The sequence below is a fragment of the Eumetopias jubatus genome, unplaced genomic scaffold (genome assembly GCF_037043125.1).
Source record: "Eumetopias jubatus isolate StellerSeaLion01/CBP00866 unplaced genomic scaffold, mEumJub1_p1.0 scaffold_6, whole genome shotgun sequence".
NCBI lineage: Eukaryota > Metazoa > Chordata > Mammalia > Carnivora > Otariidae > Eumetopias > Eumetopias jubatus.
Genome location: NW_028274812.1, coordinates 31,459,330 through 31,472,104, shown reverse-complemented (window position 1 = coordinate 31,472,104; position 12,775 = coordinate 31,459,330).

The window sequence follows — 12,775 nt, the reverse complement described above, 5'->3', positions numbered from 1 at the left end:
AAGCTAACAGGGCACGGCTATCTCAGAACTCAAGGAGTGGAGAGCATTAGCACGACACCCAAGAGAACTGAGGGCTTTTAAACCCCTTTCAATTTCAGGCCAATGGTAGCAACAGGGCCCAGGAGTGGGGAAGGGACAGGGGGCTGCCCAGGCTGACGGGCGTCACGTTACAGGGCCGGAGGGACTGGAGAAGGGGAACATTTGGCTCTCATTACAGAACAAAGGGACAGGGTGCTAGAAAACAGAGTGAATCTGGGTCAGAGGTACCTGACTCTCCCACAGGTGCTGTAGTCAATTTGCACATCTCCACCTGGGAAGGAGCCTCCCAAAGCTGTCTCCCCACCAACCGCACTTGCCAACAATAACATTTTACCAGGAACACAGCTTGTCAAGACCAGCATTTTCGCTGGAGCAGTGGTGTGACGAAAATCATGTTTGTTCAGGGGCAAAGCTTGCTGCCGTTGAGAAGTTAGAGGTGTTAGTACGTGATTTTCGTGAAAGCTCCTCCGAATATTCAAAACGTTGGTATAATTTTAGTTTTTACCAATCTCCTTCTCTCACAAATTCCTCACTTTCTCTAAGAGGGGGTTGGCAAGGAAGGAAAAGACGGAAAAATCTGTGATGCTTATGAAGAATAGATATTGATCATAATTCAAGATCGAAACTTTATATTTTCCTTAATTATGACAGAGGTACACATAGTTAGATGGACGGCACACCGCCTATTTTCCCTTCCATTTTTTGTTCCTAACTCACCACTCCATTTTTTTTTTCTTTACAACTTGCCTTCTGATGAAGCATTCATTTGAAAATCTGTATTTTTGGCAACGCAACAATTGGTCCAAGTTTTTGGTGGCTCCCCTGACTTCTGATTATTTCTCTCTTCCCTTCATTTTTTTCCTTCCTTCTCTTTCGAAATCATCTGCAGGCTTTCGGAGGGAGAGCCTTGGATGCCACACGGACGACAGCTCTGCCAACTTACCACCCGAACCTTGTAACTGTATTTTAAGTCATTAACGATGAAGCCCCAGAAATGTTGGTGGAGGGTACGTTTCATCTGAAACAATATAAATTGCATGGTGAGAGAAAAGCTGGCCTCAGGTATTTGCAGGGGTCCTGTTATGTGGTGGTTGTGATGAAAATGAGCTTAGTGACTTTAACAGCTGGCCCTTTATTAGCAAACCTGGTTCTACTAAAAAATATGGAAAATCAGAATTGATGTAGAGTGTTAATCGCAAATCCTTTGTATTAGCCGGACTTCTGTATTGTGTTAACTTTTACTATTGCGGAGAGCAGACATCCTTTGGAGCAAGAGGCTGGGCAAACGGACCTCCTTTGTCAAACAGCACTCCGTAGGGATCCAGGCCATGGCTGTCTGTGACATTTGGTCTAGAAGGCAAATAATTTTCCTTTAGGCGACTTGGCAAAACTGAGGGGAATCTTCAGGCTCGGCTGCTGTCAGGATGGAGAATCCTTTCTTGGGGCATTTTGGACTTGTCCTTCCAGCGTACGCTTGTGGTGGCTCTTTCTCTGTCATCCTGAAAAGCTTTCCCTTTGGCTGAGCTTTTATACACAGTAATTGAAAACAACACATTTTCTGCTGCCAACTGGAGACACCAGAGCGATCACTCTCTCTTTCTACTTTGGATTTAACAATGTGGCGGTGGATCAGATGGGAGACATGCTCTCGGTATTCAAAATGAAAAACACCAGAACACAACCGTTATTTTATGAAAGAGGCTGGAAAATGGTTAGTAAAAAAATCGCAGATGTGTTTCACAGATGAGGGGGAGGTGAAAGGAGTAGTACATTCGGAAAATAGCATGACAAGCACAATCTAGTCCTCATTTTTCTCAACAGAGTAATTTTGGGGCTTTCTGAGCTTGATTTGGGGGTTTATTTTCACTTTCAAGAGCAACGAGGTAGGGGGAGGATTTTGACCCTCTAGGGAAACATAATAGTATTTGGTAGAATATTGACCCTAGTTCTTTACCTGTAGCCACAATGTAGCCACAATAAGGGAAGCTTGATGAATTACCGAGACAACAACCCTCTCAAATTAGAAATCACACTTTTGAACTCTTGTTCAAGAAGAGAAACTCAAAAACGTGAATATATTTTAATGGTAGACAACTCAAAATAAACCTTTTGTTTTGTGAAAAGTGCACTCACAAATTGCTCACTTTTGCCTTAATCTTAACTTTGCAGAAGACTCAATTTTTTGAACCTAGAGACTGTGGCTTGTTTCACAGGGCCATGCGCCCAGCAGGCATTCAATGAATTCACCTAGTGAACTAAGGATATTAAAAGACTGTGAAACTTTATAGATGAGATTTCTCTATCGCTTCCTTCTAAATAAAATTTTAAAAGAATCTTTTATCTATACTTTATTTCTTTGAGGCTTTATGTATATTTTAGTGATTATTTTCCAGATAGTTTAATTATGTGTCTAAGTGACACAAGTGGTTATTACAATAAAATAGACACAAACAAACATTGAAATCTCTTAAATGACTGTGGCTGATTGTCACCTACAGCAAGTGATACCCTAGAAGAATTATTCTGTGCTCTGACAGTTCCAAGAGTCCTGGAAGAGAGAGGAATATATTACAGGAATAAGAACAATATTTTAAGGTCTTCGTTTGCCTTTCACAAAGTGTTTTAAAATATATTTTAAGGTAACTAAACTTTTGTAAGGAAGTATGTTTTGGTTCACCTCTGTTTCTGTTGTTGAGCATCCTTTTTGTGGGACTTAATAGAAAAAATTCTAGATATTCTAATCTCTCATCTGTTACAGATGCTCAGTTTGGGACATTAAAACAATTGTAATCAATTTCCTCTCGTTTAGCCTCCGTTGGAAGAACGTTGATCTACCTCTTTCAGAGAGGAATAGTTTGCTTTTATTTTTAGTTTACAAGGGCATATGTAATGTTTACCTTACGCCGGGCACTGCTTTAAGCACTTGAGAAACCTGCACGTATTTTTTTTTTTTTTTACGTTTGATGGAGTATTTTTTTTATTTAATTTTTTTATTGTTATGTTAATCACCATATATTACATCATTAGTTTTTGGTGCAGTGTTCCATGATTCATTGTTTGTTCATAACACCCAGTGCTCCATGCAGAACGTGCCCTCCTCAATACCCATCACCAGGCTAACCCATCCCCCTACCCCCCTCCCCTCTATAACCCTCAGTTTGTTTTTCAGAGTCCATCATCTCTCATGGTTCGTCTCCCCCTCTGACATACTCCCCTTTTCTTCCTCTCCTGTTATCTTCTTCTTTTTCTTTTTTCTTAAAATATGTTGCGTTATTTGTTTCAGAAGTACAGATCTGTGATTCAACAGTCTTGCACAATTCACAGCGCTCACCATAGCACATACCCTCCCCAATGTCTATCACCCAGCCACTCCATCCCTCCCACCCCCAAACACTCCAGTAACACTCAGTTTGTTTCCTGAGATTAAGAATTCCTCATATCAGTGAGGTCATGTGATACATGTCTTTCTCTGATTGACTTATTTCACTCAGCATAACACCCTCCAGTTCCATCCACATCGTTGCAAATGGCAAGATCTCATTCCTTTTGATGGCTGCATAATATTCCATTGTGTATATATACCACATCTTCTTTATCCATTCATCTGTCGATGGACATCTTGGCTCTTTCCACAGTTTGGCTATTGTGGACATTGCTGCTATAAACATTGGGGTACACGTACCCCTTCAGGTCCCTACATTTGTATCTTTGTGGTAAATACCCAGTAGTGCAATTGCTGGATCGAACGGTAGCTCTAATTTCAACTGTTTGAGGAACCTCCATACTGTTTTCCAGAGGGGTTGCACCAGCTTGCATTCCCACCAACAGTGTAGGAAGGTTCCCCTTTCTCCACATCCCCGCCAACATCTGTCGTTCCCTGACTTGTTAATTTTAGCCATTCTGACGGGTGTGAGGTGGTATCTCATTGAGGTTTTGATTTGGATTTCCCTGATGCCGAGCAATGTTGAGCACTTTTTCATGTGCCTGTTGGCCATTTGGATGTCTTCTTTGGAGAAATGTCTGTTCATGTCTTCTGCCCATTTCTTGATTGGATTATTTGTTCTTTGGGTGTTGAGTTTGATAAGTTCTTTATAGATTTTGGATACTAGCCCTTTATCTGATATGTCATTTGCAAATATTTTCTCCCATTCTGTCGGTTGTCTTTTGGTTTTGTGGACTGTTTCTTTTGCTGTGCAAAAGCTTTTTATCTTGATGAAATCCCAATAGTTCATTTTTGCCCTGGCTTCCCGTGCCTTTGGCGATGTTTCTAGGAAGAAGTTGCTGCGGCTAAGGTCGAAAAGGTTGCTACCTGTGTTCTCCTTTAGGATTTGGATGGACTCCTGTCTCACGTTTAGGTCTTTCAACAACCTGCACGTATTTAATCCTTATAACCCTATGAAGTAAGTACTTGTGTTATCATGGCCATTTTAGTGATGAGAAAACCAATGCATGGAGAAGCTAAGTAAATTGCCCATGGCCAAGCAGATAGTAGGTGGAGGTGTAGACTTTGATCCCATGCAGTCTGACATGAGCATCCTTGCCCTACTTCTTCTAAAACAGTGTTGTCCAGTAGAAATATGTCAGCCATAAATGTAACTTAAAATTTCCCAGTAGCTACATTAAAAAAGTAAAAACTAAAATTGAACTTAAATAATACCTTACATGATGCAACAGGTGAAGTGAAATGTAATATTTACCAAAGCAATACAGTTGTGTTTAATAAAAATATGTTTTATACTGCTTTTTGTCTCAAAATTTAAATTCATTTAAATTAAGTAAAATAAAAAATTCAGTTTCTCTGTAGCACTAGCCGTGTTTCAAGGGGTCAGTATCCATGTGTGGCTTGTGACTGCCATATTGGACAGCACGTCCATGAAGAACAAACTTTCCTTAGAAGCACATTTCTTGGAAATAGCTCCAGAGAATAAATTTAAGGAGAATTGCATTCAGGAAATTTTGCTTTCCCTATTACTCCAAGCTCATTGCCATGACAGAAGGAAAAGTAAAATTGGTTCTCAATTTCTGACTTATCAGAGGGCTGAACACTGTTGGTTGGCACGAAGATATTCTCTGATGGGGCTTTCTGATGGGTTTGTGTTCTTAAAGGGGCCATCCTGGGCACCCTACAGGCCTTCCAGCTGTGCTCAGGCTATGGCTTATCAAGGGGTGGGGGCGGGGGAATCTGTGTGCCTAGCTGGAAGCATTTCCCTCTTGAGAAGAAACATTAACACCACCAACCACAAGTGAAGAAAAGGAGGAGAGGTTTAGATACTCTGATTCCCCACTCTCCCCAGCCCACCGTCACCAGATTTTACAAGTGTTTCCCCCATGCACACATTAACAAATATCTGAGATGATCTTACTATGGTTTTGCATTCCTTTCTAAACATAGACATAACCAACAGCACAAAATATATTTGGAAGTTGGGGATCTTAAATCAAATTTGAGTGACTAGGTTGACAGAGGATAGAGGAAAGAACTTTTATTTTGTTTTCTCTTGATCACCAAGAATTAAAAAATAAATCAAAGGAAGGTATATTCTACACTTAATGTGGCAAATCTGCATGCATTTTGTATTTATGCCCTGAACCTAATATAAATTTAGCTTTGCTAGAACTATGAATGTCATTTAAACTATGTTTTAATGATAATGGAGACAAATTTCCCATTCAGATAATTTACCATTAAAAGATAAAAGTTTTCATTATTGCATGAAAACAGGTTTGTAAACAGATGTCAATATTACTTAATTATGGTTATTTTATTGGTTTTTTTGTTTGTTACTGAGGGGAATATTTTTATTTTATTTATTTATTTATTTATTCAAGATTTTTATTTATTTATTTAACAGAGAGAGCGAAAGAGCACAAGCAGGGGGAGCAGCAGAGGGAGAGGAAGGAGCAGGCCCCCTCCGAGCAGGGAGACTGATGCGGAACTCGATCCCAGGACCCTGGGAACATGACCTGAGCTGAAGGCAGACGCTTAACCATCTGAGCCACCCAGGTGCCCTGAGGGGAATATTTTTAAATTGTCATTTTTACCTTTTCAATTTTTCATTGAATGGGAAATCCTGTGGGGTGCACAGAAAGAGAAGAAGGTCTGGGTTTAGCAGACATCGATTTTAATCCAAGGGAGCAGAGTTTTAACCCAAGCTTTGCCGCGTAAAAGCAGTTTCTCTCTAAACTTGAATACTTTACTTAATCTTTGTGAGTCTCCAGTTTCCTGCCCTGTAGATTAAGGACAATAATGTGTATTTCTTCAGGCTGTTAAAAAGAGTAAATGAGAAAACATATGTAAAATGCTTAGCCTACTGCTTGACACATATTAGGAAGATAATAAATGTTAAGGCCTTTTCCATAGTTACACGCACATTCTTTCATATGAATGGATCTTAAGTCATCCAATGCTTCAAAATTTTATTAGCAAAAATGCTATTAAAATTAGCTTATGATATCTTCTCTTAAAACTCAAAATCTTTAATTGTGTCCTTTTTTCCATGAGAAGTTTCAAAATTGTGCCTAACTTAATGATTATAGAGCTCAAAACTGATTAAATGGCAAATCGTTTAGCGCCTGAATTTTTTTACCATTTTCTAGAAGAAGGGAAGACGGAAAGTGAACCAAAAAAAGGGAGAGAACAAAATCTTAAATAATCGAATAGTAACTATCCTAGTGGTAATATAGTGATAATTGAATAAACAAATATTCGCTCTGGATTAAACCCTTCTACGGGTTCTTCCTCGTAGCATATTGGTAATGGCTGGAGAGCCACTGATGGCCTGTCACGATGTGCGCAGTTGGGCTATTTAAAGGCTGCCATTCCATTTCCAAGTTTCACTCCCTTCTAACGTCTTCTACACTGTTCACTTGGCACCCTTGGCTACACTTCAGCGGATAATTTGTACACTACATAAGCATTTAGAAAAACCCAGAGTGAAACCAAGGGTGCGAGTCATCGGTGACATTTATAGTTACTGAGCTCTTCGCTCTATGCCACGATGTAGGTCAGAGGGTGCATCTTTCAAGAAAAAAGACCATTCTTTCCAGGCTATTTCTTACTTCTATCAGTCACACTGATACGACAATGATTCCTCACCAAATTCAGGCTTGACCTCATTTGTCAAACGATGTGATCAATAGATTTTTTCCCTAGATCCTAAACTTTCTCTCTCTCTTTTTGTTTAAATCACAAATTCAGCATTAAATTATGTTTGATCAAAGGTAAATTTTTTTTCTAAGTAAGAACCACCTTTCGTTGACCAGGAACTTAATGGGAGGAAATTAGATAAATGGATTGAAACCAAAAGAGTGTCATCAAACCCTTTTAGTTTCATGGATAAAAGAGTGTTGTAGGGAGTTTTGTTCTTTGCAAGGTTGGAATATATGTGCTGCTCATGGCAACCAGCTGTCACGCCACTTCCCAGAACTCGGAGGAAACAGAAACTTGTTTCTCTGCTGCTATTAATGCACGAGGCTGTGCTGGAAGCAAAGAGCAGGGTGGCTGTGGAGGTGCGGGTAGTTTTATGTATTTGGAGGGCGTGAAGGAAACATCTTCCTTTGTACTTCTTTTCCCCAAATTGGCCAGTGCCCGAAATTGGCGCATTCAGCAGCACTGTGGGGTGAGGTATGCACGAGGCACCATTTCCCTCTAAGGCAAATACCTTCACTGTTGGCAAAGCGTCAGAATTTGCAAGCTCAGCCAGCACCTTTGACCCGACCATGCAGCTGACAGCACAGTTGGCAGTCGGCAGCTTCCATTTACCCTAGGTCAGCTTCTGAGGCATCAACAGAAAATGAAATAAAGACTTGGGCAGTCGCTTCAGAAACAAAAACGGAACGCTCAATAGTTTGCTTCATTCTACTCAGGCTGAGAAACATTTATTAAGCAGGTAATGACGGGAAAATCAGATCCATAAGAGAAGCTGCTCAGGGGGAAGAAACAGGTCATCAGACACCTTATCTGAAGATCCAGATGAGGAAACTACAGCTTTATAACAGTCAACCAGATGATTACTTGCTTGAGTTAGGAATGCCACACCGTTCGGTGGGCAGAGATTGTCACCTTTCACATCCTCAGTGCCCAGCACTGTGCTTGGTAGTTGGTGCTCACTCAGTGAGTATTTAAGCAATTAATGAGTGAAGCCCATGACGGCTGACGGTCATTAGTGGCTGGCTGCTCACCAGTCTTGCAGATGTGATAGGCTGTGGTTCTATAGAACAATCCTGTGACTTGATTCATTAACTTTGAAATTATAATCACTGGTATTTCATCTATAAAGTAATACTATTGAGGGGCGCCTGGGTGGCTCAGTCAGTTAATCTTCAGACTCTTGATTTCGGCTCAGGTCATGATCTCAGGGTCCTGGGATCAAGCCCCATTATGCTCCATGCTCAGCGGGCAGTCTCCTTGAGGATTCTTTTCCTCTCCTTTTGCCCCTCCCCCCCAAAGGCAATACTATTGATTATAGAATGCATACTCACATACGTACATAGGTGTTCATTTTGCCACCAACCAATTGGACCAGGAGAAAATTTATCAAAGTAAATAATACAGATACACATTATTTATATGTGTATGTGTTTATATCTAATTATTTTTTCTCAGTTCATATATATCTAAAAGATGAAATTCCCAAGTCATATTTTCTGAGAACAGGATAAGGAGGAAGAAATTAATATTTTTCTTCCATTCCTACAGTATATTATATTTGAGCTCTGTGCTTTATAAGAATTCTTTAACTTTGTCTCACAGTGACCATTCCAAGGGAAAAATCAATTCCCTTTTGTAGATGAGGATACTGAGGTTCAGAGAATACATAACTTTCTAATTTTACATAGTGAGGAAACATTCGAGCCAAGATGCAACCTGCTATCTTTGAGGTTAAGTCTGTGGGTGTTTCTCTTTACCTAAAACTTAGGATGTCATCAACTGTAAAGCATTTGAAGAAGATACCATATATAAGGAGATATTCTTCAAGAAGCATATGTTAAAATAAATATAGAGAAATTAATTTTTGATGTGAGCGAAAAGATCACTTAGCAAAATGTAATAGATTAAACAGATGTCTCTTAAGAGATATGAAATATACAAAAATATGTACTAATTTGGAATAAACATATAAGAAAAATGCAGAAACTAATGAAAACAAAGCTACAAAGCTTTACTGAGCAAGAAAATTATAAAACCATAAATGGAGATATCTACATTGTTTTAGGATGGGAATTGTCAACAGTGTGAAGTTGTCACTTCTCCCACATATTGATGTATATACATTTAATGAAATCCAAATCCAAAGTCCACAAGTTCTTACTTAGAAATTTGATCACTAATTCTAAAATTCATCTGAATAAATACATAGAAGAAAGTAGGCAAGATATTTTTTTTAAAAGAAGAGTAATGAGGCATACTTACATTATCAGATATTAAAATAAATTATAAATCTTATTACTTAGAACAGTGTGGTATAGCCATTTGAATTTACAGCAGATCGTTGGAAACATAAAGAGATGATAAATACATGTAAGTGAAATGAATATGATCAAGATGGAATTTCAAATCAGTGAGGAAATAATGGATTCTGAAAATAATGATAATAAGGTAGTTGTTTAAAAATGCAAAAATGAGTTAGCTATTAAAGATTTCATTCATGTGGTTTATAGAGCTAAATATAATAACAAAGATGAATGTCTAGCTGATCTTGAAAAGAAGGGCAAAGGCTGAAAACAAAAGAAAATATATATAGATTTGGATCAAAAGTATCATAAATAAAAATCAAAGAACAAACTAAAAAGTATAAAAAATTCATGCAACATATCGTGGAGAGATTGTTAAATCTTCAGATTTATAAAGACTTCCTTTTAAGTGAAAAGAGTGAACATTACAGCAGACAAAGAGACATGCATAGTCAAGTCACAAGAGCTAGCTGACCAACAAACTCTAAATCGTTTTTTAAATTTCTTAGAAATTTCTTGCCAATCAAATTCATATTCCAGGGACTATCTTTCTTGCACTTGCATGTTTGTTCTAGAACTTACCTCCCCTTCTGCTGTTGCCCTTGGTCAGCCTGGGAAGAGCTGCCTTTTCCTCACTCAGCATTTGCTGGAGACCCTTTTCTCCCACCCCACCTGAGACACTGAGAACCTCCAGATGCCAGGTATCTCCTTGGAGCTTCTTGGATGAAAAGGGGATATGACTTGTTTCCCTTATGTGATACCTCCTGTTGGAGGAATATTTGCACTATCCTTTTGATTCCCCAGGGACTTACTAAGTTTTATTGGAACAGCTTTTCATGGATTCTCCAGCTCTTTGATGGACTAAGGTATGATTTTAATAAAGAACTGGTCCAAGAGACAAATTCTGGCACTGGAACCCATATGGCACTCAGAATCTGGAATAGCAAATCCCTTTCAAGGACCGAGTCTTACTTAGAGGTTAGGGTCACTTTGCTGGGATTTTCTCTTAGGCTTCTTGCAGATAAGCTGAGGTGAATCCCAAAGACTCCAGCCTGTCTGATTTGCCCTTAGTGTTGAGTTTAGACACCCCCATTTTTTTGTAACACAACCCATCAAATGGAGTTGATTTCTTTCCTTCTTTATGCTTTTAAAATGTTTCTAAATTTCTCTCATGAACTGGCACTACTGCTATAATTTTATAACACACTTTTAAGAGTAAATGGTATAAGTATGGAAAAATGCAAGTTTTATTTCATGAATTCATAGCCCAGAATGTTGAATCCTTTAGTAAGACCATTTCCTTGAGCCAAAGATTAAGGTCTGCATTTTACTTCAATCCAGGGAGGATAAGCAACATTTACAGATATTTTAAATTGAATTAAGGCCTTAGTTTGTTTTTTAAATGCCGAGTTTTGTTGGTCATCCTAACTTTTTGCATTTAAATTATAGCTAAGAATATTGAGTACAAACGCACAGCTTAACCCTGGCATGGAATAATTCCGTTGAGGATTTCTTTCAAAATAAAATAGAATATTTTCCATATTCACTACCATTATGCTTCCCACAAAACACGTAAAGGATATTTGAGGAAATGTTTCTAATTTTCAGAGTGTCTCCTAAAAGCTGGTTTGGACACGGAAAAGAGCTAGAGCCATAAATTTTTTAGAGGTGTTTATGGGCAACCACTAATTTGTTCTAAGTTTACATTTCATGTATTAAAATTCTATTATGATGACAGAGTTCTTGACATACACTGTAATATTTATACTTTAAAACAATTCTCATGTGAGCTGGTATTTATTTACTCCCTATGGTTTGATTTTTAAAAATTCTCTAAGAGCGAAGATTATGGACCTTTTTGTTTGTTTGTTTTTTAAGTATTGCTTCCTGGGGATTGGCTGTGCAATTGGTATTTGAAGTTATTATATAAATCAACCAACATATGTTTACTGCCATTTATTATGTGAAATATTTAGTAATAAGAAGTTTATTTTTTTCCTGATACATATAATTTGCTTTATTTTTATTTTATTTTATTATGTTATGTTAATCACCATAGATTACATCATTAGTTTTTGATGTAGTGTTCCATGATTCATTGTTTGCATATAACACCCAGTACTCCATTCAATACGTGCCCTCTTTAATACCCATCACCAGGCTAACCCATCCCCCCCCTTCTGGAACCCTCAGTTTGTTTCTCAGAGCCCATAGTCTCTCATGGTTCTTCTCCCACTCCAATATCCCCCCACTCATTTTTCCCTTCCAAAACTCATTTAAAAGAAAAACAATTTTAGCGCATTATACCTGCTCCCTAATCTTGTTGAGGAAACAAAACATGCACACTCAGGAAAGATTATCTACAAGAGAGCACTGAATGTCAACAAGTGACACAGCTGATATGGATTTCAATGAATAAGTATCCACACTGAGGAGCAAAAATGGTGATGATGATGATCCCTGACACATAGTAGGTGCTTAAAAATTGCTGTCATTTGCATAAATATATTTGTTAAATTATTTATCCAAAGAGTGCTTACTCCATGTCCCTTACCTCATAACAGCCCTGAAAGAAGACATCATTAGCACTATTTTTTAAAAAGATTTTATTAATTTATTTGAGAGAGAGAGAGCTAGAGAAAGAGCACAACCGGGGGGGGGGCAGAGGGAGAGGGAGAAGCAGGCTCCCCGCTGGGCAGGGAGCCAGACGAGGACATGGGGCTTGATCCCAGGACCCTGACTTCAGGACTTGAGCCAAAATCAAGGGTTGGATGCTCACCCGACTGAGCATCCCAGGCACCCCAGCACTATTTTTGATGAGGAGAAACTTGATGGTTAGGGAGGACTCCAGTTGATATGCTTCAAAGTGGTAGGAAGGAAAGGAAATTTCATACCCACAATTGTTTGACTCCACCGTCCATGTTTCCCCTTCCTCATTACATAGTGTCTTGCAGAGAGAACACTGTCATTGTGGCCACTTTGAAAAGGTGGATCTACCATTGAGACATGTTTATTTATCAAGTAATTCTTGCAACAAATACCACTGACCACTCATGCTGTGCTACACATTGAGTAAAATTGGTCAATGTCCTCAGGAAGTTTAAAGCCTATTCAAAAGACAGCAATAAAAATGCCACAAAATAAATGTAAATTTGAAATTCTAATAGTACCAGAAAGAAGATATACATTCTTCTAGAGAGCTTACAATAGGTAGATTTGATCTAGTTCAGGGATTAGGATCCTAATCTCTTAAAGATAAATAGGTTTAAGCTCTGTAAATTGG